General features: G+C 39.8%; 1 protein-coding gene across 17 annotated transcripts in view; it reads left to right on the top strand.

Annotated features, from left to right (window-relative positions):
* Positions 1-23,148, top strand: part of CCDC148 (coiled-coil domain containing 148) — a 285,404-nt gene that overhangs the window by 208,156 nt on the left and 54,100 nt on the right. The window lies entirely within an intron of this gene.

Raw genomic sequence — 23,148 nt, 5'->3', positions numbered from 1 at the left:
AGGTTTATATCCTTTAATTTCTAACCTCTTAGGTTGGTTTCCATAACAACCAGTGAAATTGGGATGAAGTCCTCAGAGTACTACAGATGATAATTGTCCTGTCTTTGTAATAGCTTAACAAATAAATCTAGGTTTTCTAAAAAACTGAAACATAAAAAAAAAAAAAGAACATTGCAGACATGAAATCTTACCACTAAATATTTTGGCATGATTTAGCTAATAAGGACAATCACCTACTTAACCACAATACCATTAGGATAGCTAAGAAAATGAACAAAAATTCTATAATGTCATCTAGTATCGACTCCATATTCTAATTTCCTTAATTATCATTTAAATGTTTTTATAGCCCCCTCCCAACTAATATAACCACAGGAAGGAAAATATTAGTTAAACGAGGCCTCAAAAAAAAAAAAGAAAAGAAAAGAAACTTGGCCTCTATACATCCTCCGTCGAAGAATGAATTTTTTTTCTTTTTTTTAAATTTTTTTAAAATTTTTATTTATTTATGATAGTCACAGAGAGAGAGAGAGAGAGAGGCAGAGACACAGGCAGAAGGAGAAGCAGGCTCCATGCACCGGGAGCCCGACGTGGGATTCGATCCTGGGTCTCCAGGATTGCGCCCTGGGCCAAAGGCGGGTGCCAAACCGCTGCGCCACCCAGGGATCCCAGTCGGATGAATTTTAAGGGGAAAAGTACTGGGAAGAAATCTTAAACTTCACTCAGTGGTTTACTATTAGTGAGAACATTGGTATTGTGACCTTGAAATATTTTACATTTGTGGTAGGACAAAACGTTTAAAGGAACATTTTAATGTTAACAGGACTAGGGTATGTAATGGCCCTCCCTTCTGCTATTTCCCTATACCTGGAGTCAGTATGCTTTTTCTGTAAAAGGCTAGATAATAAATATTTCAGCCTATGGGCCATACACTCCAGGTACTAAATCATACAGGCTAGCACCTACATCAATTTAGATATTGATTTCTAAATATCATTTTCACCTAAAAGAATCAGGATTAACTGAGAAGAAAATGGCTGATTCTACATTTGGAGCAAAGAAATTATCATTTTGTCATCTCATAAATGTTGAAGACCTAATAGATTTAGAAGCTGGCACTTTTCAATCGCCAATGTAATAATTATTTCAGGTAAAGACCATCAGTAGATAATAAAGTCTTTAGATGGAATATTTTTATATGATAAACAGAATATTTACAGAACCAAAGTATCTCTTCATGAATTATTTACTAAATGAAAAGAGGGAAAAAAACATGCCTATACATTGGGGAGATCTGGCTATCACCGCTTTAAGTAAACAAACAACATCACTAGTAGTGGACTAACAACCTGACATTGTGCATCCTGAGAGGATGCAATATGAAATACATCACCTTTGTGCCAAAAATACTTTATCTCAATTTAAACAATTTTCCAGTATAGGAATTGGCAAAGATTTTTTAAAAAGAGACAGATTATAATTATTTTAGGCTTTGTGGGCCATATGGTCTCCTCAGCATTGCTCAACCCTGCCCTAGGAAAGCAGTGATAGACAATATGTAAGCTAATGGGTGTGGCTCTGTTCCAATAAAGCTTTATTTACAAAAATAAAATGGAGGATTGGATTTGGCCTCTGAGTTGTATATTGTTGGTTAACACCTTGTTTGAAACTTAAAGGAAAGTTAGGGGGAAGAGGAATGAAGGGAAAGCATTAGATACCAAGAGGAAATAATCAGACAAACCCAAAATGATGGATATGCTATTTACAACTTTAAATGCTTCAAAAAAGTCAATATCATGGCTAAAAACATGATGGAACTGTTGACTATTTAGACTAAAATAAATTAGTGAGACATAAAAACCTGTTTGAGTGTATGGATTTAGATAACAACCATCCTTTTTAAACACGGTGCCACTAAATCCTGTCTCCACACCCTGTTCTTGTGTAGATTATTTTTTGGACCAATGTACAGGATCATTTGATTATCCTCTCTCCTCCATCAGAATGATTTGTAATCATGACCAGAATGACTTGTTTGAGAGTATCTCAAGCCTCCTGGGTTGCTTTTCAATCTCATGACATAAAATCAATCCTATTTTTCTGTAAACTTTTGATTAAAATCATTAAGAAAGCAAGTTTATGAAGAGCAAGAGAGGCAGAAAAAAAGTGCCTATGCTTTAATCACCAATCTTTAATTATCAGTCACAAACAGGAGGTTTGTATCACTGACCCCTTTTATTCCCAAAGGGAAAGAAAACTTTGCTTGTTCCTGATAACAATCTAAGCAGATAACTATATTTTTACTAATAATTATAATAAGGTGACCTTCCTATTCACCTGCAATTTTCCTGTGAGACATGACTTGGAATTAAAATCTCAATTTATTTCAGAAAATGTCATTTAAAACTCCTAAGTTCTGTTATAGAGAAATAACTTAAGAATAACATCAGCTGAAAACTGGTTTTAAATCAACATCAACATATCTTTTTAATTGAAACTATTTAAAAGTTTCCAAGCTTAAAGTATCATATGCTTTTGAGCAAATAAAGCCAAGTAATATTTCTTATAGATCAGGATTTTATTTTTCCCCAATTCACACCTCACCACCATGACACTCTTCTAATTCTCCCAGTAAAGCCTATACACAGCTTTAGAGCAGACTTCCGTACATTCAACTAATCTTTACTAGTCTGATCATCTCTGCCTTTATCTTTCCACTCTTGGTTTCCTCTCTTAATAACTCATCTTTGTGAGGACAAAGCTATTTCAAAATCAAGGTTTAATTTCCCTCATTACAATGAAAGTTTCTCCTGCTTTTGTTCCTTAGAGGAGGAGATGTTTTTGAACTTCACAGTGGCTTTTCAATTTTGTTTAACAAAGGGCTGAATTACGTGCTACCAGTAATATACAAAATCAAACAAGATAAATTTAAATGCAGTTCACTGTTTCTGCCTTTTTTATCCTACAAACCATCCTTATAGGATGATAGTTATAAATGATCTTTTCCGACCTATAAAATAGACCTTGATGCCACCACAAACATTGCATGAAGATATAAGCCAAAAAATTGAATGAAATCCCAGACACTACTAGGAAAGAAAGCAAAAACTGACTTGATATGTGTATAAAATCATCATAAACTTGCATTTGGGAGACTGCATGATTCCTAATGAAATTCAGAAAGTGGTGACTATATTGACCATGAAATCATCCCATTCTGTATAGAAGGCCAGAGTTGATATACTGAGCCTCAAGTATGGAATGTAGTGGTGATGTTATTTTAAGTCTATTAACCTTTCTAATTTATGAGTTTAACAATTATAACTGAATGCTTGCTACGTTGGATAGAGAGATGAACAAAAAGGACAGTTCCTGTTTCCAAGGACCTGACAGTCTGATGGGGAATTCAGATACTCTTGGTGAGGGCAAGCACAAGTACAACAGGAACAAACAGAAGCAGTACCTAAACCAGGTAGGAGGGGTCAGGGGGAGTCAGGAAGTCTTCACGGTAGAAGGAAACATCTTCCAGAAATGGGAAATATCTTTCTGCCAAATACCCATGCAATTTAAAGGAACTGGCAATGATTTGGTACCATTGAAGCATAGGGTTTGGAGTGGGCTGGGGAAATGGTGGTAAGAGAAGAGATTGAATAGATAAGTGGAGGCCAAATTATGGAAGTCATTGGAAGTCTTACATCTCATAGGGATTGAATGGGGTAAATTCTTTTTTTTTTTTTTTAAGACTTTATTCATGGGAGACACAGAGAGAGAGGCAGAGACACAGGCAGAGGGAGAAGGAGGCTCTGTGCAGGAAGCCCAATGCAGGACTCGATCCCAGGACTCCAGGATCACGCCCTGAGCTGAAGGCAGACGCTCAACCGTTGAGCCACCCAGGTGTCCCGAGTAGGGTAAATTCTGACTTTTAATTTATTAATTATAATTAATGCAGTTAATTAATACATTTAGTGATTTATAGCCTTTTTATTTTCAAAAGGATTTTTTAAAAGATTTTATTTATTTATTCATGAGAGACACAGAGAGTGAGAGAGGCAGACACAAGCAAGCTCCATGAAGGGAGCTCAATGTGGGACTCGATCCCGGGACTCCAGGATCATGCCCTGGGCCGAAGGCAGGCACTAAACCGCTGAACCACCCAGGGATCCCCATCAAAAGGGTTTTATTATAATTTTTTATTTTTTATTTTTATTTTTTTTATTTATGATAGTCACACAGAGAGAGAGAGAGGCAGAGACACAGGCAGAGGGAGAAGCAGGCTCCATGCACCGGGAGCCCGATGTGGGATTCGATCCCGGGTCTCCAGGATCGTGCCCTGGGCCAAAGGCAGGCGCCAAACCGCTGCGCCACCCAGGGATCCCAAAAGGGTTTTAATATATGCATAGGATTTAACAAATCCCCAAATACTAGAAGAAAAAAACAACAGGGAAGTAACTACCTTGGGAGGTTGCACTTAATGCGTAAATGGGTTCAAAATGGGATTAGACACACAAATGGTAGGTTATTAGGGGAATTTGTTTATTTAAGGCCCTCCCATGCCTTCCCACAAAGGGATCTTGTTGAGAAACTGAGTCTCAGAATGAAGGTTTTTTTTAATCTGATTTGGTATTATGTGTCTTTGGTATTTATATCCTCATCCCTTATGTATACGTACCCACCTATTCGAGGAAGCCTCAGTAAATATGATCTTCAGGTGAGCTTAGAACATCTGAGAATATTTAGAAAGCTAAAGTCCATATCTACTTTTGGGGAAAATCCAGACATCCCATCTTCCATTGATTGCGTTTTTGAGTGACTTTTTAGTAATAAGACTCTCTACCTCTGAATTAAGCTTCTGTGGAAACATTGATTAAAATGGCTGATTAAAAAGAACTTTAGGGGGAAATAACCCCTTAAGATAATTTTCTCTTGCTGAATTCTTCTCAAGTTCTTTCTATGAAGTGCTGTAAGTTAAATCTCTCTTAACTTATCCTAAGTGGAAACCCAGAACAATGACTCCTCTGTATAAAATTCCCAGTCATTCTCTAAGATCACTTTCAGTTTCCCATTAGCCTTATCATTGCCATATAAGGAGTCTTACTTTCTTTATATTTTCTTGAGTCAGTTCCTGATCCTTTAATAACATTTGCTGATCTCCTCCTGAATTCCCTCTTAAGAATTCAAGTATTGATTCTAAGGCATTTAATGATCTCCCTTTCTAGTGTCTTCCTAGATACAGAGTTGAGCTTTAACTGTAGTTATTTGAAGTTCAAGTTAGCTATTAAGAAGTAACTATACATAGAGCAAATGGATATGCACAAACACAGGTACAAACACACATGTGCAGAAAAGGATCTGGGGACAATGTAGGTAAAGGAGAAGGGATTTTGAACAGAAAAATCAGATTCCTTTATATAAAGGAATTTCTGACTTCATCTTAGGAGATGAAGTCTTAGTCTTATTAATTGGCTCTTCATCTTAGGAGAGCCAATTAATAAAGTAATAATATGAACACTATTCAGGTCAGTTGTTTGATATAGGTTATGCTTCCACATGTTTTGACTTGGGAGAGGTTGGAACACTTTGAAAGAAAAGCAGGTTGGAAGAAATGGAAAAGTGTGAATTAAAGTAGGGAAATTTCACTAACTATACTGTACCTTTGTATTTTTCCATTTTAATACTAAGTGGATTCACAGTAATAATGTACTGGTCAGTATTCAACAGCTTTCTAGGGGTTGAAGGAAGGGATGGGATAAGCCCTGATTTGTAGCATTTGCTGTTTTCTCTGGTGTACATACTTTCACCATGGCTTACTTCAACCAACTTGATGTGACTTAACACAGAATTGAGAGGACATGTGTGGTTGTATGCCATTATATATTATTTCTATTGTACAGATACAACAGATGTAAATAACCCCAAGAGCACAGATAATAGTAAAATAATTAGGAAGTGATGAATTTTTATTGCCACCTTTGTTTTTATTTTTTATTGACTTTTTGGTTTTGTAATAAGTTTTTAACTTTAATTCCAGTATAGTTAACATAGAGTGTTATTTCAGTTTCAGGTGTACAATATAGTGCTTCAACAATTCTATCCATTATTTAGTGTTCAACATGACAAGTGCTCTCCTTAATCCCCCTAACCTATTTCACCCATTCCCCCACCCAGCTCCCCTCTGGTAACCATCAGTTTGTTCTCTCTAGTTGAGAGTCTGTTCCTTGGTTTGCGTCTCTTTTTTTCTTTCTTTTGTTCATTTGTTTTGTTCCTTAAATTCCACATGTGAGTGAATTCTTATGGTATTTGCCTTTCTCTGACTTATTTCACTTAGCATTATACTCTCTAGCTCCAACCATGTTGATGCAAATGGCAAGAATTCATTCTTTTTTTATGGCTGAATTATATTCTATTGCATATATACCACATCTTCCATATCCATTCATCTATTGATTGACACCTGGTCTGCTTCCATAGCTTGCTATTGTAAATAGTGCTGCAATGAACATAGGGGTGCATATATCCCTTTGAATTAATGTTTTTGTATTTTTAGGGTAAATACCAGTAGTGCGATTACTGGAATGCAGAGTACTTCTGTTTTTAACTTTTTTGAGGAACCTCCATATTGTTTTCCACAGTAGCTGCATCAATTTGCATTCACACCAACAGTGCACAAGTGTTCCCCTTTCTCCACATCCTCACCACCATTTGTTATTTCTCAGGTTTTTATTTTAGCCATTCTGACAGATGTGAGGTGATATCTCATTATAGTTTTGATTTGCATTTCCTTGAGGAGTGATACTGATCATCTTTTCACATGTCTGTTAGCCATGTTCCCTTTGTTTTTAAATACGATTTATTTCATTGTAAGTTAATATAAGTTAATGTTTATTAATGGCTATATTAAAGAACTAGCTTGCAAAAGTCCTAAACATTTAGCAGTTGTCACCCTCCAGCTGGTATGAGACAGCTTTGGCACTTGACTAAGGGGCACAGTCACCCCAGCAGATGAAAGCAATAATAGGACTTAGGTCCCGTGAAGAGATAATTGTGATTTCTTGTGGATTGCTATGGAATTGCCTGTATGCAGACCTGCTGTGCCATATTAGCTGTCCGGCCTTCTTGTGAATTCTCCCCAAAATCTGAAGTGACGTCCTAAACCCCATGCACCCAGCAGACACTTGCCCTTGTTCTGGCTTGTCTGGTCAGTTCGAAGAAAAGTAGAAGGTTTTCTAGAAACTTGGAAGTCTTTAGTGTAAGACTGAAGGAGCTGGGTACGGAGGGGGTGTTTTCATCTAATGCTCTTATTAACACTGGGAGCTTAGGAAGCAGAGTCAAACATAGATAACTCTCAGGACATGCTGTACATGATCTAAGAGAAGTTTTGAGCTAGGGACAAAGATATTTCTTAAAGATGGAGCAAATATTTTTGACAACAGTCTTAACAATCCTAATAAAAGTCAGGGGTGGGGCATAGTGGGGAGAGCAGAGTAAAATCCTAAATTATAAGAGAAAAGGCAAAAATTCACAGGGAACAAGAGCAGCAAAACCTTGGGACTAAATGGGTGTTGAATGATGATGAATTCCCAGATGTATGACTGGAGGATTGATCATTATACTGCAGAAATTAGGACCATAAACTTTAAGTTTAGTCAGGATGTTGAATGTACCTTCAGGTGAATGGTCAAATACAGGAGGCACATGAGGAGATAACATAAGCCAGGGAATATATGGAGCTAAAGTGGAAGATAGCAAGAGTAGTAGAATGTGAGAGCATTTGGAGAGTAGGGAAAACATAAGATATGTACCTCAAATATAGAGAATAATCCAATAAGGCCCATTAACTGGAAATAACATTAAAGAGCAGAGAACAGATAATTCCTCCTACATAGGTCCATATTTGGTTATTGATGGCCAGAAGCTATGAAGGGAGTATCTTACATGTTCCCCTAAACAGTGCTGGAGTAAATTAATCCCAAGCAAGACAAGGAGAGATTGTAGCTGTGCAGAGCTATAAAAGAGATGCTGAAATTGTGATGCCACCAGTTTTGGTTTTTCTTTTTCAACATTCCTTTGGCTATTTGGGGTCTTTTCTCATTCCATACAATTTTTAGGATTATTTTTTCCACCAACCAGTGGATGGTATTTTGAAAAGGATTGCATTGAATGTATGGATTGCTCTAGGTAGCACAGACATTTTAGCTATACTTCAAGCTCTATTACAAAGCTGTAATCATCAAGACAGTGTGGTACTGGCACAAAATCAGAAACTAGATCAATGGAACAGAATAGAGAACCCAAAAATGGACCCTCAACTCTATGAACAAAATCTTTGACAAAGCAGGAAAGAATGTCCAATGGAAAAGATAGTCTCTTCAACAAATGGCTTTTGGAAAATTAGACAGCCACATGCAGAAGAATGAAACTGGACCATTTCCTCACACCACACACAAAAATAAACTCAAAATGGATAAAAGACCTAAATGTGAGACAGGGATCCATCAAGATCCAAGAGAAGAACACAGGCAGCAACCTCTTTGACCTTGGCTGCAGCAACTTCTTGCTAGACACATCTCCAAAGGCAAGGGAAACAAAGGCAAAAATGAACTATTGGAACTTCACCAAGATAAGAAGCTTTCGTACAGCAAAAGAAACAGTTGACAAAACCAAAAGACAACCAACAGAATGGGAGAAGATATTTGCAAATGACATATCAGATAAAGGGCTAGCATCCAAGATCTATAGAGAACTTACCAAACTCAACACCCAAAGAACAAATAATACAATCAAGAAATGGGCAGAAGACATGAACAGATATTTCTCCAGGGAAGACCTACAAATGGCCAACAGACAACAATTTTAGGGGATGGGATGGGAAGTTGGAAGGAGAATACTATAGTTAGAAGAGGCCAAGTATATGGGAACATCCAAAGAAAAACATTAAGCTGTCAATGGACCAGGCATTTGAAAGTACTATGAGCACAGGGCAAAAATCGGAGGGCAAAAAGCAGTATCCAAGAGATAGAGAACCAGAACAGAACAATTTTCTACTTTTTTTTTTTTTTTTAAGAGAGAGAGAGTCGGGAGGGGGGTGCAGTGGAACAGAGGAAGAGGAAGAGAATCCCAAGGAGGCTCCATGCCTGCATGATCTCACAACCCAGAGATCATGGCCTGAGAAAATCAAGAGTTTTACACTTATCTGACTGAGCCACCCAGGCATTCCTTATTTTCTGTCTTCCTGGTCCTGAGTTTTCTATTATTCCCACATCACAGGCACTAATCCCAGAAAAGCAGTGGTTTCCAAATTTACAGAGCAAAAATAGAACCTAGTGGGTATGTGAAAATATAATCCCAGAATCCTGCCACCAGTGATCTTAGGCTAAGCCCAGGAATATGCATTCTAAAAATAAGCATCACTGAAAATCCCATTTCAGTTGGTTTACCAATCACTTTCTGAGAAATACAGGAGTATAATTAATCCAGAGGCCCTGATGGTCAGATGGTTCTGGAAACATATTGTTAAGTAGCCCAGTGTTTCAGCATCCCACCCCCCACTCCCCACTCCCAACCCCCGCCCTGCTGGTGAGCAAAGGCTAACTCCTGTGAGAGGCAAGTTCACGTTCACGGCCCCCAGTGTCACAACTTGTTGCAATTGCTTGGAAACATCTACTTCTTTTACTTGGTTTTCTATGTTCTTTGATTTTTAATGTTGCCATTTTACCTTGGGTTTAATATTCTGCATCATTTCAATCTTGTTTGGGAACAGGTAGGATATAAATCCTAATTAAATTTTTAAAAATTAATTGCTGATGGCCTCTCTCATGTACTCAGAAGTGGAAAAAGTGAGTAATGCTGTTTAGATATTAGTTGAATAAAATGTTTTATACTGAATCTTTCACAATAATGTATGTGAGAGTACCTTGAAAACTGTGGTTTTATACAACTAGGTGATTTTTAAAATATCAGTGCTTTATATATAACAAGTATGTGTATTTATCTGTTGTATTCCTGGAAAGTCTTTATATATTCAAAGCTTCTTATACTTATGATATTTTATTAATTGAAGGGGAAAAGTCCAGGTTTTCTAACAAACATACCTAAAGAGAAGAATACATCATACTTTGTCAAAATATTGTGGCTCTTTATTCTTTGTAGCTCTTCCAAATCCTACAAACAGAGAGAGAATTATCAGTACTATCTGAGTGTGTGTGGGCTTGAAAGCTCTAAATGTTTCTAAAGGAGCAAGGCTTTTGATGCCTTTTTTTTCTTTTCTTTTTTTTTTTTAATACTGGGAGCAAGTTAATCCTTATGATGTCTCAGGCTATTGCTCCATAAACCATACTTTCCTAAGGCTTCCACATAATGGACTTAACTGATTTTATGTTGGGCCAGGTTCAGATAGGGTCTTCCTGTGGTCTGGGTTTGGCAATTGGCCTATTTGCAGAAAGTCTCATCTGCATCTACAATTATGCCAAGGTCTACATATAAATGTTTTTATGCCTTCAAATGGTGCAATCCTTCTGTTTGGATTGAAGAATACATATAAGAGAGAAATGTCGGCTGTACCTAGCTAAGGTGATAAAATTATTTTCAAAACTGAGGATCCAGGCAGAAGACAGATTTATTGATGTGACAATCTTCAGGGAAACCAGAAACATGATCTCAGAAAGATGTATATTTAAAAGGAGGCCTTAGGGAATATTCTTGTCTCTTGAAATAATGGGGAATCTGGCAGGAGGAGTTGTGACATCTGGGAGAGGACAATAAAGATTGAAATTTAGAGTTACCTGGAGAGAAAATGTGAGTTGCCTTTCATATATGTGACAAGGTTGGCTATATCTCTAAGAAATTAGAATTTCGTGTAAATACAGAGAACACACTGATGGTTGCCAGAGGGAGGGGGAATGGGCAAAACAGGTGAAAGGGCATAGGAGATACAGGCCTCCATTTATAGAATAAGCCACAGAGATAAAAGATACAGCATAGGGAATATAGTCAATGGTGTGGAAATAGTGTTGTGTGGTGACAGTTGTAGCTATGCTTGTGGAGAGCACAGCATAACATATGGACTTGTCAAATCACTATGTTGCACACCAGAAATGAATGTAACATCGAGTGTCAACTATACTTCAATTTTAAAAAAAAGTTAGGTTGAAGGATGTGTACATGTAGTGTTAGTATTTGAAGAAAGAATGTAACTCTTGGCCGTTGTGCTAGTCATTTGGGGCAGCCATATTTCATTTTTGTTTAAAGAGAATATTTTTCCAGTTTTATCAATTTTGTTTCCTTACCACAAAGTAATTCCTTATGTAAAAAAAAAAAAAAGTTAGAATTCTGAGGACATTCAGCTTATAGCTTTTAGGCAAAATAAAATCACTTTCTTTTGCTACCCAGGCCATTGGATCACCCAATGACTTGAGTTTGGGTAAATAATCTACCTTTGAGGAGCAAGATCAATGCCCCTTTCATTAGTTTAACTTGGACTAAGTGGATTTTCCTGTGGGCTTACTGTTTGGGGGTCATAATAAGGTGCCTGAGAGAGCTGGGTCTGTTTCTTTTGTGAGCTTGATAACTAAGAAGGTCTTGTGACTAGAGAGAGCTCTTCTCCCTAAGGAAGCTCTCGTGCTGTTGCTTTACATGCTGTGCAAAATGTGAACAGCGACAACCCATCTCCTGCTCTAGAGAGGCCAATGCTTGGCCATGGTAACTTTTTTTTTTTTTTTTAATGATAGACACAGAGAGAGTGAGAGAGAGAGGCAGAGACACAGGCAGAGGTAGAAGCAGGTTCCATGCACCAGGAGCCCGACATGGGATTCGACCCCGGGTCTCCAGGATCGCGCCCTGGGCCAAAGGCAGGCGCCAAACCGCTGCGCCACCCCGGGATCCCCATGGTAACTTTTTTTAAGTAGGACTTCGTAAAAGTTAATTTACCTGTTTTGTTTATACCAACAACTTATTTAGGAAGTTCGGTCCTACTTCTATTCTGTCCACCCTTCCCCAGCTGCTTCCCATGCTGCTCCCCAAGCTTGGGATTTAACTATAATTCTGATATTCTATTAAATTGTGCAAATTGTGTGCTTTTGTTTACCCACTTTACTTCTCTGGTCCATGACTCTCCTCTAGGCATTTCTCCATTTCTGCACTCAGAGAGGTCCCAAGGAACATGGATGTGGATATCTTTAGCTTAATATAAGAAAGGAAAATACAGAGTTTTTGTAGATTTATTTCTGCCTGTACCTAAATAGTGCTGAGAAAAAATATATATCCTTTAAAAGTGAGGCTGAGGGTTGGTGATGTAGGTTTTTTTTTTTTTTTTTTAAGAGTTTATTTATTTATTTGAGAGAGAAAGAGTATGAGCAGGGCCAGGACGAGTAGAGGAAGAGGGAGAAGCAGACTCCCCACTGAGCAGGGAGCCCAACTAGAGGCTAGATCCCAGCACCCTGGGATCACGACCTGTGCCAAAGGTAGATGCTTAACCGACTGAGCCACCCAGGCATCCCCTGTGGGTATTATTTGTAAATTTTTTTCAAAGATTTTTATTTATTCATGAGAGTCACACGGGGGAGGGGGGGCAGAGACACAGGCAGAGGGAGAAGCAGGCTCCATGCGGGCAGCCCTACGTGGGACTTGATCCCAGGCATCTGGGGTCTCGCCCTGGGCTGAAGGCGGCGCTAAACCGCTGAGCACCCCCCTTGTTTATCTGCTTGAGCCCCGAGGAAAACCACACATCTCTCCCTTGGCCTCAAGCAATAGCCTTTCTGGAACAGGAGCTTCAGCGTCTCACCTGGACAAACCGCAGTACAGGCCTGGGAGCTCAGGGAGCTGGCCCTGGGGATGCGCCCTCCCCCCAGATCCCAACCGCAGCGCTCACCCGGCCGGATTGCAGGGTGCCCTGCTTTGTGGAGGGATCTGCCTCTAAAGAAAGAAAACGCCCAGTGATTTCAGAGTTCAGCCCCAAAGGCTGAATTCTGGGGCTGAAGGGAGACTAAGAGAGGCGTGACTGGGCAGGAAGTCGTGCAGGAACTCCAGGCAAGACGGGGAGTAGATCAGCACCTAAGGGAGCCAAGGAAAGAAGCACGAGGAAAGTCATGCCCAAAATGAAATATATTTTTATCTTTTGTTTTTTTAAAAGCATATTTAAAATGCCTAACCAAAAAGTCATGGTAAAGTAAATATTCTATAATGTTTGCAGAGGGGGGATTAGCAGGGTACTTAAAAAAAAAAAAAAAAGAGAGGAGAGAAAAAAAACAAAGCCCCAAAGGTGTTTATGAAAGTAACCGTTCTGCTACACTGATTTTTTTTTTTAAACTTCAAATGTTAAAGAGGCTGTTTGTGAAGCCTCTTTGCTGATCATTTCCTAGGCTGAAAGAAAATCAGGGTTTACTTCATTGCTGTGGGCGGTTGAATCACTATAAAAATCTTTGGTCCTTTTGATGTTTGCTGTCTACAGAAGTTCTGAGGGACCTGGCAAGGAGGAAAGAGAATGTAAGGGGGATTTTCAAACAATATTAGAGAAGGCAAGTTTTATTAATCCTATTTACTTAAAGCATTTGTTTGAGGGAGAGGACTGTGGTTTCTTTTGTTCTCTGTGCCATTCCATCAGGATTCCTGGAGGACAGAAACCAGTTCAATCAAAATGACACAGGAGTCTGTCTCTGGAAATATAGGACCAATAAAAGTCAGAAGTTGAAAATAGGCAAAACCAAACTGAATTATTATAACTTGATAACCCAGTGGTGTATTTCATTAGTTAGGCTTTTTAAAATTTCATTCTAACACAATGCTTCTTTCAGTTGTGATTATTCTGAAAACACTCTTCTTGAAACTAGGGTTATCAGAAATTATATGTATCTTACAAGATTCTTCAGGAAAAAATCCAATAAAACTAAATATCTGTGCTTGTCACCTTCTTACCTTTATTTCTTTTTCTGTACGAGCCAAAGTGGAAACATAATTTAAAGAAAGCTAATATTGTGAGGTAAACCCTCAACATGAGTTCTCTTCTTATAAAACTGATAAAATGATTGGATAGATCCTTGAAGATTTTTAAAATGCAATCCATATTACCTGTGACATTAAACTTTATCTACCATAAACCATTTGTGAGTTCAAGAGTCACTGTGCAAATTACCCAATTAGTGTCGAATGACAGATGTTTTGTTTTTTAAAGATTTTATTTATTTATTCATGAGAGACACAGAGAGAGCTGCAGAGACACAGAGAGAGGGGAAGCTGGCTCCCTGCAGGGATACTGATGCAGGACTTGATCCCAGGACCTTGGAATCACTCATGATCTGAGCCAAAGGCAGAAGCTGAACCACTGAGCCATCCGGGTGCCCCCAGATGTCTCTTCTTAGTGAACTCCAGTGATGGCAAGTGGCAAGCTCCCGAATGGATTCAAATATATCTTTTCATCTACATTATTGGTGTTTCTAGTTGCTCTGGGCTTTTCTTATGTGACTTGATATGATTATGACTTTTACATATTTACATATGTGGCACTTAATATGTTGAATAAATGAATGTATGAAGGCAATTAGGCAAATAAATGCTGCTCTGTGTGGGTAGACTATTAAATTTCAGATCATCATAAATAATTCCTAAAAGCAAACAAGTCATTCCTGCCTCTGCTGCCTATCCGAAATCACAGGACTAGCAGGTCTGTGTCATGGATGTCACAATTAAGTCTGCCTTTTAGCATCCATGGTTCCTGACTGATCAAAGGAACTAGATACCTGATTTGTTCTCCGGTGTTTCAACTTCTCTTACTTCTCTTTCAACTCCTCAAATGATTACAGATCTTACAAAGGAATACCCACTGATTAGACAGGCTTAACAAGAGTGTGTATTCAACTTATTTTTAATTTTTTATATTATCAACTCTAATGTCCTGTTATTTACCTATACTTTAGAAAATTTGATTGAATGTTTGCCATGACTTTTAAAATTTATCATTTATCTTGTCTTTCTTGGTCTATAATGAATATTGCCTTCTGTTTTAGGCACTATGCTAGTTGTTATGGATACAAAGGCAATTAAGCCATAGCCAATGTACTCAGGAAATGTAGTCTAACACAAACAGCACATGGAAACAAATAACTGTAGTACAAATAAGTATATCTGTGTTTATGCCTATTAGTTAAAATGCTTACTTGAATATCTCTGCTTGTTCAGTGGAAGGCAAGTAACATTTCCCAAACTAAACTCTATTAGAAAAAAGCTTCTATTATCAGATAATTTGGGGGAAATTAGCACACTAGTCTCCTTTCTGAAAATTCATAATGCATGTATCACCGTATTCTAATAAGTATTCTGAGAGATCCTCCTATAAAGGAACCTATTCACTTTGTTTATCTTTATCAGGCTTCCTTGACCACCCAGCACATTATCCATGGCACACATGTTAACATCCTGTGGGATTATTAACATTCCATGGGCCATCAATTTGGGAAATGAACTGATTATCACTTGGAACAGAGTGGTACATGCCCTCCTGTTCCAGAGTCTGTACAGATAAATAAGTATTCCCTTATACATAGATGATATGTTTATTGGTCAGGACTCCTCAGAAGCAACTGAGAGAAAACTAACTCAAACTAGCTTAAGGAGAATAGATTGAGTCACCCGAATGGGAATCTAGGAGTGGGTCTTGCCTCAGGTACTCAAGTGACATCTGTAGGTTCCTCTCACTCCCTTCCTACTTTTTTACTCTTATCTATTTGTGCATGGATATGGACTTCCTCATATGCCTGGGCTGGGGAGACTGGGGGGAAAAGAGACATGGCTTGAACAGCTCCAGGTTTAATTACATTATTTTAGCTTAGTGACATCAGGGAGAAAAGAAAGCTTTTCTTCTTCAATAGCCATTTATAAATCCCCAGGAGAGATTCTGATTGGCTCAGCTGAAGCTGAGGGCCAGTCACTGTGGCCATATTTGTAACTGCTATTATAACCATATCTAGTCACCAGGAAAGGCAGGGGGAGGATTCTCTGATTAAAGGTTTCAACAGACCTAGAAGGAATGAGGAAAGGCAGTTTGAAAGGGTTTGATTGTTACTAGGTTGATGCTAGAAGATTAAAAAAAGAAAAAAAGACAGATGTCTACCACAATGTGGTCTAATTATTAAAACCTAGATTTGGCCATAATAGGCAGTTAGCCCTAGTATCCGATTACTGCCAAAAAGCAGGAATAAAATTAAAACAACAACTCTTCTAATAAAATTATTATATTTGGAAGACCTCTCCTGATTTATAAAATGATTAGTAGCTAATAATCCCAAATGTTGTGACCTCAGACAGTTAATGATATGAAAGATTTTCTTGGCTCCAAGGAGTCATATTGTTCAAAGTTATACATTCTGTGATGTTTAAGTAGTTGAAATTAACCCTGCTATAAGTATTTCAGGTTAAAATTGTTGCAGCTGTGTTATAAGGTATCAAGCAATGGGAACTTAATCTCTGCCTTTGAATTAGAACAAACCTAAAGTAACAGACGAGATGGAATATTGGCCCTCTCCATGGTACCAGGGTGGCTCGTGTCTACAAGGATGCGGGGAGACATTCCGGACTTCTCATAGGCATGTGTCATTAGGTTTGTTCCCAAGATTTTTTTTGTGTGAAAAAATTATGCCGCCAACCTCAGATGCCCAGTAAAGCAGATGCTCTCTGTATTTAACTATCAGTATGATGTAGTTACACTTGAGAGATTTATCTGAAACCAATTTTGAATTTACATAAAGAAAAAAATAAAAGATCAGAGTATTTGGGGGTTTGAAGGAGGCAGAGGCTACAGACACTGATGCCTTGATTGTAGCTGGAGTCAGATTTCCCAAAAGAAGTTTGTAAGTTAAGAAGAGGATTCATGTTGGGACCCTGGGTGGACAGGTGAAGAGGAGCCATTAAAAGAGAGAGAGGAAAAGCAGAGAGGTAGGATGTGCATTTCAAGGAGGTGGTCACTAGTCCCAGGCAATGCAGACAGGTTAAGTAGAGAGAAGCTCTAAAAGAATCTAGGTGTACAATCCGGAGTCCCTGGTGACACTGGGGAGAGTAGTTTCCAGAGAGTGCAGGAGGCTGAAGCCAGACTGCATGGGTTTTGGATTAAAAGAGTAGTGAAGAACTAATGTCAAAAGTATGTCTTATTCTTTTAAAAATTTTTGCAGTGAAGGGAAAATGAAGAAGAGGATGGCAGCTGAAAAGAGATTCAGATAAGAGGCACATTTTTTTTCCCCTTTGAAGAAGTTTGCAAGTAGAGGAAAAAGAACCATAAAGGAAAGGACCATGAGAAAGAGACTGAAGAAATACAGGAAGAAATTCATTTCTGGAGCAAGAGCCTAGAACCAAATAGGCTGATGGCACAAAAGCCCAGATTTAAGAAGCAAAGGATAGGGACGTCTGGGTGGCTCAGGGTTGAGCATCTGTCTCCATCTCAGGGTATGATCCCAGGGTCATGGGATCGAGTCCCGGGTCGGGATCCCCAAGAGGAGCCTGCTTCTCCTTCTGCCTATGTCTCTGCCTCTCTGTGTCTCTCATGAATACATACTTTTCTTAAAAAGCAGAGGATAAATATGAATGAGTCTTGACAAAATTGGATGTGGGCAAAGCACATTGGGGAAATGAATGCTTATGGCCTTTCCAGTAAAGTAGGAGATGAGGTTCTCTGCTAAGGGGGAGAATCTTAAGCAGCTGGTGTAAATAAAATTAATCTGGAGGAGTGCTGAATGACCAGGTAAAGTTCAACTTTATAAATACATAATAAATTCAGCAAAGGATCAGGGCTGGGAATTGCAGGGCATATGTGGAAAGAAAAGAAGACAATGAGAGGATACTAGTGATAACACCCTCACAAACACAGACCCGGGGATCCATAGCTGGAGAGGGAATGAGGTAAAGGGAGTCTGACTGTGCCTCACAGCCTGGCGGGGAGGGGAGAGGAGAAGTAGGACAGCAAACTTCACGAGGGAAGATCTAGCTCCGCGTCTGGCACACAGAACACAGTTTAAATAGATCATAGAAAAATGGAGAGCCTGATGAGCTAAAGTAGCAGGCTGAGTAAGGATAAGTGATGAGAACACAAAAAGTACAGGCAGTTAGCAGGCAATCCACGCGTGGAGTTCTATAGTCTTCATCAGTGTATGTGGTGGCCTTAGACATCGGAGTCGGAACAGAATTCTTCAGTTTGAAATGCTGGCAGGAAGCGGTTCTAGATGATGCCGAGCTCCAAGCTTGGTCACAGGAATAAGCTGTTTACTCTTGCTAGTGCATGATCTTAAAAAAGATGTTTATTATTCTTAATTCTTTATTAATGGTGCACCTCTGGAAATGCTATTAGAAAGCAGTATTCTAGGCAAATTTTAAGGGTATAAAAGGATAACTGAAATCTAGAAGGAAAGAGATAAAATTTAACAAGAAGAAGGGGGACAAATTGTGGTAGAAATGTCTTTCTGCACTAATATGGGGAAGGAGCTTATAGGATATTTGCAACAGTCTTTCAGTGGCCCTCTCCCCACATGTGATCCTGTTCAACTCTAGATTGTCAGGTTTAAGTCCTTGTTTCGCAGCTGTTTATGTGTCTGTGTTTCTAACTCAAGGGAAGTCAGACGCTAGGTTGAAATTGGTCGCCACAAACAGGAAAATGTACTTCACTCTCATTTGTGGGTTTTCACTTGCAGTATGAAAAATATCCACCCCCTTGGAGCTACAAGAATTATTCCCAAAGGAAATGTCTCATACTTCCTTTTTAAGGCTGAAATATTTTCAAGTTATTTCTTCCTTCTTTGATTTTTCTGAGTATACCCTTTAAATATGTCCAGTAGCCTGCAGTCTTCAACTGTCATCAGGATACACCCGCACTTCGTCCATTGGGGAGAAAGAAATTGGTTTAGTAGCAGCCATTCTTGCAACTGCTCGTCGCTGACACTGACCCGAGCCTGAGAGGCCACTGTGGTTGGGGAAACCCGTCATTTGTGTGCGGTAGGGTCATGGAGGGGGAGGTGAGGTTGCAGGATGCTGCCCTTGAGAGTCAGTATCACCAAAGCAGGAATTTCTAGTTTGGGTCAGTCCGGAGGCATATAAGTGTGCTATTTGGCCCCTGCAAACAGAAATAAGCCCTGTCTGGGTAGTAATTTGTTCCTGGTTTTGTCTTGGTGACAATAATCAGGCAGAGGCCTTCTAACCTTCTAACTTCTAACCTGAATATTTATCTATACTCTACTTCTCAAGGTGTAGGCCTCACACCAGCAGAGTCAGCATCATCTGGAAATGTCTTATAAATGGAAATTTTCAGGCCCCGCTTCATTCCTATTGAATCAAAAACCCTGGAGGTGGGCGAGTGACCTGAGCTTTAACAAGCCCTCCATGTGGTTCTGATCTTAGCTCAACTTAGGGAACCGGTGGGCCAAGGGTGTTGGCTCTCAGGCCTGACTGCACAGTAGAATCACCTGGGGGACCTTTTTACAAAACACCAGTGCTTGAGCCCCAACAGCACAACCCCAGATTCTGATGTAATTAGTTTGGCTTGGGACCTTGGTTGGCATCAGAACTTTTTATAAGTTTTAGTGATTCTAGTGACTGTCATAGTTGAAAACCATTATTCTATAGCAATATAAGAGGCTAATTTAGGGCTTTGTGATAAGTTAAATAAGAACAATCGTATTTTATTAGAATGTTAGTTTAGGCAGCCTATGACAAACCACAAATACTGTAAGAGTTAAGAGGGTGGGGATCTTTTTTGTCTAGTTTTATCTTTTCCCTGTTATATCCTAAGCACAGGGGACAGTGCTTGGCACATAGTAGGTGCTCAAATAACCATATGTTGACCAACTGAATCAATTAAAGACTAGAGTTCCAATTGGAATTTGCCTTTACACCTCACAAAGGGACCAGGAAATGCTCTGAACTGGAAGAAGAGTCTCTGTTTGGGGCTGGCAAGGGTTCATCTCTTGGTCCTGTGGATACACTATGAATCCTCTTTGTTTTTGCCCCATGCCTGTCCGTACCAGGATGTCACTGCCTTGTATCAGGATTCATATTCCATTTGTAGAAATTGGCACCTGCTTGTGCCCTTAGCCGGGCTCCCCACTGAGTCTAATCTCATTGCTCATATTATTAGAAGCATCCAGTTACATTCTTTTCCTTCTTTTCTCTGGGCTGGCTTCCCTTTCTCCCCTTACCCACCCCTTCCACTCTTGATAGGTGCTGCCCCCTGGCCTGCCTGTGTTTCTATCTGTGATTCTTCCCTGGTGGAGTACCCCATGGCCAGGAGAGGGGTTTCTCTCCACTTGGTGGGCAGAATGGCTTTCTGAGTGGGCTTGAGCCAAAAATGGATTTCCCAACAGGCAGGAACAGGCTCACCAGGCTGCCGCTCCAAAGCCTCTGGCAGCAGCTCCTCCTGCAGGTGCCTGTTGACTGAGTTCTTGTTCAATAGTGAGTGAGCCACGTGACCTCAACCCCAAGTAGCAAGTTTGCATATAAACTGCCTTTAACTCAGTAGGGCAAATCACTTTCCTGAAACAATTCTGGGGGGAGTTCAATACTGGTTCCAGTATCCTAATTAAGAGGTGTCCTTATGTTGTTTTATTTTTTTAATTTTTTTAATTAATTTATTTATTTATGATAGTCACACACACAGAGAGAGAGAGAGGCAGAGACATAGGCAGAGGGAGAAGCAAGGCTCCATGCAGGGAGCCCGACGTGGGATTCGATCCTGGGTCTCCAGGATTGCGTCCTGGGCCAAAGGCAGGCACTAAACCGCTGCGCCACCCAGGGATCCCTTTATGTTGTTTTATTTACTGCCTAAGCTTCTGATGTTGTTTTAAGTTGCAGATCCTGCCACTATCAGCTATCAACCCCCTTGGTTGCTGTAGGTTTATTTAGATTGAAATTACCTGCGGCTACAGACAGGGGGGAGGTCAAGGTTCAGTACTTAATATTTTGTCCAGTTTTCACTGAAGTTTTACTGAAGAGACCCTGCTACTAAAGTTCCAGGTGCTTCCAAGCCATTTGCTTTTGTCCATTCATCTCTTAGAGTGCAGTACACAATAAAGAGTCTCCTAAAGGTACCTAAACTCTCCCTTTCGACATGAAAGCTCCCTGTACCTTCAACTACACTCAGGCCTGGAGGCTTAAACAAAATCCTTTCCAGATTATTGTTAATGCCGAGCCTGATTCTGCAGCAGCTGTTGCTTTTGAACCATACGATGCTTCTCCTCCCCCACGAGAAGTTGAAAATGCCCATTTTGCCACACTTCCCACTTCTGTAGACTCTGAGAGAATAAAATGGACTGAGAGATAGACCTAGGACTCCTGTTTGGGAATTCTGTGCACAACTTAAAGACTATTGAGCTTAGCCACTTCCTGACATTGACTTTCATAGCAACAGTTTAATTTGGAGAAAATCTGCTACCTCAAATAGCTAAAGGTATTTATGTGGAAAATTTTCCAAATGATTGACTTTACTGTGTTGCTATTTTCTTTCCCCATGAATATGTGAGTATTTGGCTTTCTCCCAGGAGTTTTTCTGCATCACTTCTCTTTAGGCAAAGAAAAGTTTCTATCCAGACTGAGAGAAGAAAGAGGCACCGAGAGTTCCCCCTTTAAAGGGAATTGTTATTTGAGTTTAAACTCTAGCATCCGTATAAATGAAGAGTTTGAGTGTGTTGCCTGTTTGCTTAAACTTTTCGTGGCAAATCCCAGAGGTGGCCAGAGGGATCTTGATCATCACTTTGGAGCCAACACAAGTGTGATCAGCTGCACGCTCCCCGCAGTGCCCCCGTCTCTCTCCTCCCTACAGGGGCCCCAGTCTTGCTGAAGGGCTTGTCTCCACTCCCTCATCCACCTCCACCTCCTCCTAGTCTGCTCCACGAGTTGTTCAGCCACCTTTCTCCCAACTGCTCTTGCCAAGATCACCAATGACTCCCCCCTATTTAGTCCAGTGACCATTTGGTGTTATGTGAGATTTTCCTGTAGCATTTGACATTGTTAATGTCATTTTCTTTCACTGCTTTGGCACCATTTTTCCTCAGTCTCCTCAATGGTTTCCTCTTCTGTCCCTTTCTGAAATGTTTCCTTGGCAATCACTCCTAGACCTACTTTTCGTATTGCTCTACACTCTCTTCCTGATTGATTCCATCTGCTCCATGGCCTCAATTCCGTGCTGTTGATAAAGATCCCCCGTCTACATCTTCAGCCCAGATCTGTAAAGGCTGGTCTATGTCAAGACTGAACCTAATTTCTTTCTTTTCCCTGTTTTTCTAAGTTCCCAGTTGTAGTGAGGGACACCGTCGCTCATTATGCAAGAAGGAAAACTTAACTCATTTCTCTATTTCTTCTGCTCTCCTGTAAAAAAATTATTCCATTTTTTTCTATTTCCTACATAAAATTTAAATCTATGTCTTCTTCAGTATCTCCTCAATATTTACCTCCTACCAGTTCCCTAGGTTAGGAAACCATCAACTTGCATGTGGATACCCCTCCCTGGTCTTGACTCTTTACAATCCATATCCATATAAGAGAAGATATTTTTCCTTTTTTTAATATTTAAATTCAGTTTGCCAACATATAGTCTAATACCCAGTGCTCATCTCGTCATGTGCCCTCCTTAATGCCGGTCACCTAGTTACCCCAACCCCCTGAGAGATTCTGTGCTGTTGATAAAGATCCCCCTGTCTATGTCTTCAGCCCAGATCTGTAAAGGCTGGTCTATGTCGAGACTATGTCACCTCCCCTTCTGCAACCCTTTGTTTCCCAGAGTTAGGAGTTGGAGAGGTTTTTCGGATCACCACGTTTCCCTTATCAAAGCCCTCATGATTGCAAAGCCCCAGTCTGGCCTCTGGTCTCTCTAGCCTTAGCTCTTGGAACTCGTCACTCTTGGACATTCCAAATATTTTTCAGTTCTTCAAAAATATTGTGCTCTCTCACCTCTAGGACTTCATATGCTATTTTTCTCAGCCTGGAACATTCTTTTTATTCTCTCCCCCTCTGTTTTTCAAGTCTGAAATTTAGAGCACTTTCTCTTGGATGCTTCCTTGAATGAATGCCCCAAGCCTGCAAAGTGCTTCTCCCAAGGCCTCTGTCCCATTGCCTCTTCAGAGCAACGGCCACCCTTTCACAGAATTGGCTGGGTCTATGTATCCCCGCTAGATTGTCAGTTCTGTGAGGACA

Source organism: Canis lupus, chromosome 36 (genome assembly GCF_011100685.1).
Source record: "Canis lupus familiaris isolate Mischka breed German Shepherd chromosome 36, alternate assembly UU_Cfam_GSD_1.0, whole genome shotgun sequence".
Lineage (NCBI taxonomy): Eukaryota > Metazoa > Chordata > Mammalia > Carnivora > Canidae > Canis > Canis lupus.
This window is presented reverse-complemented; position numbering and strand designations above follow the sequence as displayed.